A 6573-nucleotide genomic window follows, 5' to 3' on the forward strand; every position below is an offset into this window, starting at 1 on the left:
GTGTAAAAATAGCACAGAGATTCTCAGATGTGCTTCATCCAGCTGCAGGAAGTGGTAATATTTTACCATGTTTACTTTATCATCCTCTATTATTATTTTTCTGAATTGTTTCAGAGTAAATTGCAGACATGATGTTCCTTTACTCCTAAATACTTTAATATGTATTTCTCAAAACTAGGAATATTCTCTTAAATGATCCCAGTATAGTCAGCAAAATTAGAAATGAGCATTAAGGCTGGGTGTGGCCTCCCACACCTGTTATCCCAGCACTTTGGGAGGCTGAGGCAGGAGGATTGTTTGAGGCCAGGAGTTCAAGACCAGTCTTTCCAACATAGTGAGACCCTGTCTCTACAAAAAAAAAAGAACCAAAACAAAAATACCCCACTAAATTAGCCCGATGTGGAGCATGCGTGGAGTCCCAGCTATTCAGGAAGCTAGAGGCAGGAGGATCACTTGAGCCCAGAAGTTTCAGGCTGCTGTGAACTATGATCATGCCACTGCAGTCTAGTGTGAATGACAGAGTGAGACTCCCATCTCTTAAAATAAAAGAGAGATTAGCATTGATACAATACCATTTTTTTTTTTTTGAGACAGAGTCTCACACTGTCGCCCAGGCTGGAGTGCAGTGGCGCGATCTCAGCTCACTGCAAGCTCTGCCTCCTGGGTTCACGCCATTTTCCTGCCTCAGTCGCCCAAGTAGCCGGGACTACAGACGCCCGCCACCACGCCCGGCTAATTTTTTGTATTTTCAGTTGAGACGGGTTTTCACTGTGTTAGCCAGAATGGTCTCAATCTCCTGACCTCATGATCTGCCTGCCTCGGCCTCCCACAGTGCTGGGATTACAGGCATGAGCCACTGTGCCCGGCCAATAAACACCTTTAAGACTTAACATGAGCTAAGTATTATTTTAGAATAGATTATCTCAACCTTGGCACTGTAGACATTTTGTCCAGAAAATTTTTTGTTAGAGGCTGTCCTGTGAATGCATTTTACCCCTGACCTCTACCCACTAGATACCAGTAACACCCCTACCCTGAATTGTGACAAGCAAATATATTTCCAGAAATTGCCAGATGTTCCCTGTGGGTGGTATGGGTTTGAGAACCAGTATTCTAGATAATAGTGTTTGTAGATAATGAATACGGAGCTAAGTGGAGGAGTAAATGGTTGAAATAGACTATATGGTTAAGTACAGTTACAGAGTTATAAACCAAGAGATGTGGAAAAATAGCAAAAAATTACCTTAGGGAGTTGATGGCAAATATTTTCCCAAGAGAGACAGCAATTTTGACTTGGGTCATTGGGGATGGTAGGGGGAAATGTGGTGAGGAGGGGGAAATATTCTAGGTGGTGGAACAGGGTACGTCTAGAAATATGGTAGAAGAGCCCTTGGGTGCTTTGAGAAGAATGAGGTATTAAGTATGATTGGAGAGAATATGGGAGGTAGAATTGGAAAGAAGGATGCTAGTTGGGGTCAGGTTTGAGAAAGACTTTTTTTTTTTTTTTGAGATGGAGTCTCGCCCTGTCACCCAGGCTGACGTGCAATGCCTCACTCTCGGCTCACTGCAACCTCCGCCTCCGCCTTCTGGGTTTAAGTGATTCTTTTGCCTCAGCCTCCTGAGTAGCTGGCATTACAGGCGCATGCCACCACTTCCAGCTAATTTTGTATTTTTAGTAGAGACGGGGTTTCACCATGTTGGCCAGGCTAGTCTCAGAACTCCTGACCTCGTGATCCGCCTGCCTCGGCCTCCCAAAGTGCTGGGTTTACACGCGTGAACTGCCGCGCCTGGCCGAGAAAGGCTTTTTATGCTATGCTAAAATGTTTCATTTTCCCCCTTTCATTAAAGAAAATCAACAAATACTTTTAAAGTCTGTAGAGTTATATGATCAGCTTTTTAAAAGAACGGTGATACAGTGAAATGATAAAAATGGTGAATGGTGAATATTAAACTCAAGAAGATAATTCTAGCCTGTAAAGTAGGAAATAGGAAGGGATGGAGATTTATGAAGATTCTTGGTATTCAAAGCAGGAGTGAAGTGGGCAAAAATCTGTACTCGAATTTCCATTATGCTAATAATGTCCTTTTAATTTGGAGCAGTTCTGTGGCCTCTCTTTTTCTGTCCTGATCTTGACATTTTTGAAGCGTATAGAACAATTATTTTTTAGAATGTATCTCTATTTGGGTTTGTGTGATGCTCCCTTATGATTAGATGAAGGGTATGCATTTTTGGCAGAAGTAACACAGAAGTGATGGTATGTTGTTTTCAGTGCCTCTGTAACAGGAGATGCATGACATTGGTTGGTCCCAGTACTGATGATGGTAATTTTAATCACTTGGGTGGTTTCCAGTAGATTTTTCTATGTGAAGTTTATTGTTTCCGGCCGAACGTGGTGGCTCACACCTATAATGCCAGCACTTTGGGAGGCTGAGGCGGGCAGATTACTTGATGTCAGGAGTTCGAGACCAGCCTGGCCAACATGGTGAAGCCCCATCTCTAAAAAAATAGATAAATTAGTCAGGCATGGTGGCATGTGTCTGTAATCCCAGCTGCTCAGGAGGCTGAGGCAGGAGAATCACTTGAACTCTGAAGGTGGAGGTTGCAGCGAGCCGAGATTGTGCCACTGCACTCCAGCCTGGGTGACAGAGTGAGACTCTACGTAAAAAAAAAAAAAAAAAAAAGTTTATCATTTCCCATTTTTATTTTAAAACAGTTTTGCTCTGTTGCCTAGGCTGGAGTGCATTGGCACAACCTTAGCTCACTGCAGCCTCAACCTCCTGGGCTCAAGTGATCCTCCCACCTCAGCCTCCTAAGTAGTGTGTTCCACCACACCCGCTACTTTTTGTATTTTTTGGTAGAGATGGAGTTTCACCATGTTACTCAGGCTGGGGGCTGAACCCCTGAGCTCAAGAGCACTGATCACCTCAGCCTCCCAAAGTGTTGGGATTACAGGTGTGAGCCACCAGGCCTGGCCCTGAAAAATATTTTTAACGGTTACAGTATCATGGAGAATTGGATGGTGTAAAACAATAGCAGTTCTCATATTTGAAAATAAATTGATGTAATGAAACAAATGAGAGGGTCAAATAATATAGTACAGAGAATAAAAATCCACATATGGACAGGTCTTTGGACATTGTATTAAAGCCTACAACTCCCAGATTGTTTCCGTTTGTTGCAATCCATTTAAGAACAGTTTTTAGGCCAGGCGCGGTGACTCAAGCCTGTAATCCCAGCACTTTGGGAGGCCGAGACGGGCGGATCATGAGGTCAGGAGATCGAGACCATCCTGGCTAACACGGTGAAACCCGTCTCTACTAAAAAATACAAAAAACTAGCCAGGCGAGGTGGCGGGCGCCTGTGGTCCCAGCTACTCGGGAGGCTGAGGCAGGAGAATGGCGTAAACCCGGGAGGCGGAGTTTGCAGTGAGCTGAGATCCGGCCACTGCACTCCAGCCGGGCGACAGAGCGAGACTCCGCCTCAAAAAAAAAAAAAAAAAAAAACAGATTTTGGGCCGGGCACAGTGGCTCACGCCTGTCATCCCAGCACTTTGGGACACCGAGGTGGATGGATCATGAGGTCAGGATTTCAAGACCAGCCTCACCAACATGGTGCAACCCCGTCTCTACTAAAAATATAAATATTAGCTGGGCATGGTGGCATGCACCTGTAATCCCAGTTACTCGGGAGACTGAGGCAGGAGAATTGCTTGGACCAGGACCCGGGAGGTGGAGGTTGCAGTGAGCTGAGATCGCACCACTGCACTCCAGCCTAAGCTGGGCTACAAAGTGAGACTCCGTCTCAAAAAAAAAAGAACAGTTTGTGGGAAAAACAATCTTTGTGTGTGACACAATTTGCTGCCTTTCCCATTTAGAAAATCTAAAAAAAAGTATTTATTTGAAATAGGGTCTCAGTATGTTTTCCAGGCTAGGGTGCAGTGGCTATTCACAGGTGTGAACATAGTACATTACAGCCTCGTACTCCTGACCTTAGCATCTTAAGTAGCTGGGACTGCAGGTGCACACCACAGTGCCTTGCTTAGTTTTTCCATTTTTGTCCGTTGTTCCCCTCTCTTCCTTTGGGGTAAAAATTTTGGATTGTGATGCTGGTTTGTAGGGAAAGAAAAAGTTGGTAAGCTACAAGCTCTGAGCCTTTAATGTGTTTTTGTTTACCATGCAAAAAAACATTAGATACATAGATACAACATAGATAAGTTAAATTTGAAAGAAGGCTCCAAACTTTGTTACTTTAAAGCAGAATTTCTGAAAGGGACACCATTGACATTGATTTCAGAAGTGAGATTTTCATGGTTTTTAATGTTATGATAATGGTATTCATAGTATTTTGCCCTCTAAGAAGTAGCTAGGAGTATTTCCATAGATGCGTTTAGTATATATCACTTATGTGTTCTATCTCTATTTTGTAAGAAAATTGCCTACGAGCAGAATTTTTTCTGTATGTGTATTTAATGTCTTCTTCTAAGGAAACATGGGTGTGGTTCACATTTCCTTAGTTTTGAGTAGCATGGCTTCGTTGTGATCTAATTTTTAAAAATCAGTTGAATAGGCTGGGCGCGGTGGCTCAAGCCTGTAATCCCAGCACTTTGGGAGGCCGGTCAGGAGATCGAGACCATCCTAGCGAACACGGTGAAACCCCGTCTCTACTAAAAAATACAAAAAACTAGCCGGGCGACGTGGCGGGCGCCTGTAGTCCCAGCTACTTGGGAGGCTGAGGCAGGAGAATGGCGTGAACCTCGGAGGCGGAGCTTGCGGTGAGCTGAGATCCGGCCACTGCACTCCAGCTTGGGTGATAGCGAGACTCCGTCTCAAAAAAAAAAAAAAAAATCAGTTGAATAAATACATAGAAAATAAAAGGATAATTTATATAGTAAAAAAGTCAGCTGGACAGTTAAAACATCTCCTTTTATTCATAAGTTTTTCAGTAAAAATTACTGTTAAAAGCAGCATTCATTTGTGTAATGATATAATCTTTGTTATTGTTTTATATGCTTTTCAAAACATAGGAAACATATGGTAAGGAGAAGTCTTTCCTTACCCTGGGACCAGATGTCTGTGAGGACTGTTGAGTTTTCTGCTATAAACAGGATGATAAATTAACAGTGGTGTGATAGGTAAAGTAGATTTGTTATGACATATCTTCCATTAAGCGATAATAACTTGATTTTCACTTAGTTGATGAAATAAAATAACTTTGAAACCTCGGGTAACATGAAATTAAATCACAATATTTTCAAGTTATGGAACATAGTGTTATTAATAGAATGGAGTGTTGAAAAAGCACTGGATCATGCTTTCTGTAACTTTTAGTTCTGGGTCTCATGATAACTGTGACCCTGAGCCTCAGTTTTTTCCTTTTAATCTGTAGTGATACTTTTTAGTTCAGTCTCTCATTTTAAACTGCTTTTAGCTCTAAAATTTTATCTCAATGACCTGATGAGTTATATAACAATCGTATCAGGTAACCTGGATAAGAAGAGGAAGGCAATAACATTTCAGAAATACAGTTTTGGGGTTGGGAATCTTTAAGTGATCCCGACTTCTCCTTTGGTCCGAAGATAGTGTGAATAAAACGCTGAGGGATGTGGGCATCATTATATTGCAGAGGAAAAGGTTATTATTTCTAGGAGTGGATCTGCAGCTACTCTTAAATCTGTTATGTTGGGACTGGGCACTGGGGCTCATGCCTGTAATCCCAGCACTTTGGGAGGCTGAGGTGGGCGGATTACCTGAGGTCAGGAGTTCAAGACTAGCCTGGCCGATGTGGTGAAACCCTGTCTCTACAAAAATACAAACATTTGCTGAGCATGATGGCAGGTGCCTGTAATTCCAGCTACTTGGGAGGCTGAGGTGGCAGAATTGCTTGAACCCGGGAGGCGGAGGTTGCAGTGAGCCGAGATTGTGCCGTTGCACTCTAGCCTGGGTGACAGAGCGAGACTCCATCTTAAAAAAAAAAAAATCTATTATGTTGGATAGATGGCCTTTTCCAGAAGCAAATTTTATAGATGGAAAGCATTTTAATTCATCTAGTAAAATTCTCTCATTTTACAAATAAGAAAATTGAGCTCTCCTGAGGTTGCAGTTTTCTTAACAGCATAGATCTAATTAGTAATTAGGACTAGAACCAAGGTTATCTGATGCCCAATTCAAGGTTCTTGGTGCAGTACTGTGTTTTTAAGTAGTCCATTAGGTTGTTTTCTGTGTATTTTATAACACTTCTGTAAGAAAGTAGAATATTTTTCTCTAAGGTATGTTAAAACTCTTGTTTGAGAAAATACAATAAAGGACACCTGTTGTATCTTAAAGTGATTTTTATGTTTTTCTATCAATGCCACAATCTGAAGAAAGTAAATTAGCTACAGTTCTATTGTTGTGACAATAGATTATTTAGAATCTTCTTGATTACTTGTATTGTTGTTCCAGTGCTTCAGAGCTGTTTCCTTGGTATTTAAAATCGTTATGGTATAGCCCAGAGGCTAAGGGTTTTTTTTTTTTTAAATAAAATAAAAGATTTAGTAAAAAACAAAACAAACAAAAAAACTCCAAAATACGGCA

The 6573-nt window shown here is 41.8% G+C and overlaps 1 protein-coding gene across 4 annotated transcripts in view; it reads left to right on the top strand.

Moving 5' to 3' along the window:
* The window catches only part of ATRX (alpha thalassemia/mental retardation syndrome X-linked), a 295353-nt gene that overhangs the window by 11643 nt on the left and 277137 nt on the right, over positions 1 to 6573 (top strand). The gene's annotated exons all lie outside the window — the stretch shown is intronic.

Source organism: Colobus angolensis, unplaced genomic scaffold (genome assembly GCF_000951035.1).
Source record: "Colobus angolensis palliatus isolate OR3802 unplaced genomic scaffold, Cang.pa_1.0 Scaffold265, whole genome shotgun sequence".
Taxonomy (NCBI): Eukaryota; Metazoa; Chordata; class Mammalia; order Primates; family Cercopithecidae; genus Colobus; species Colobus angolensis.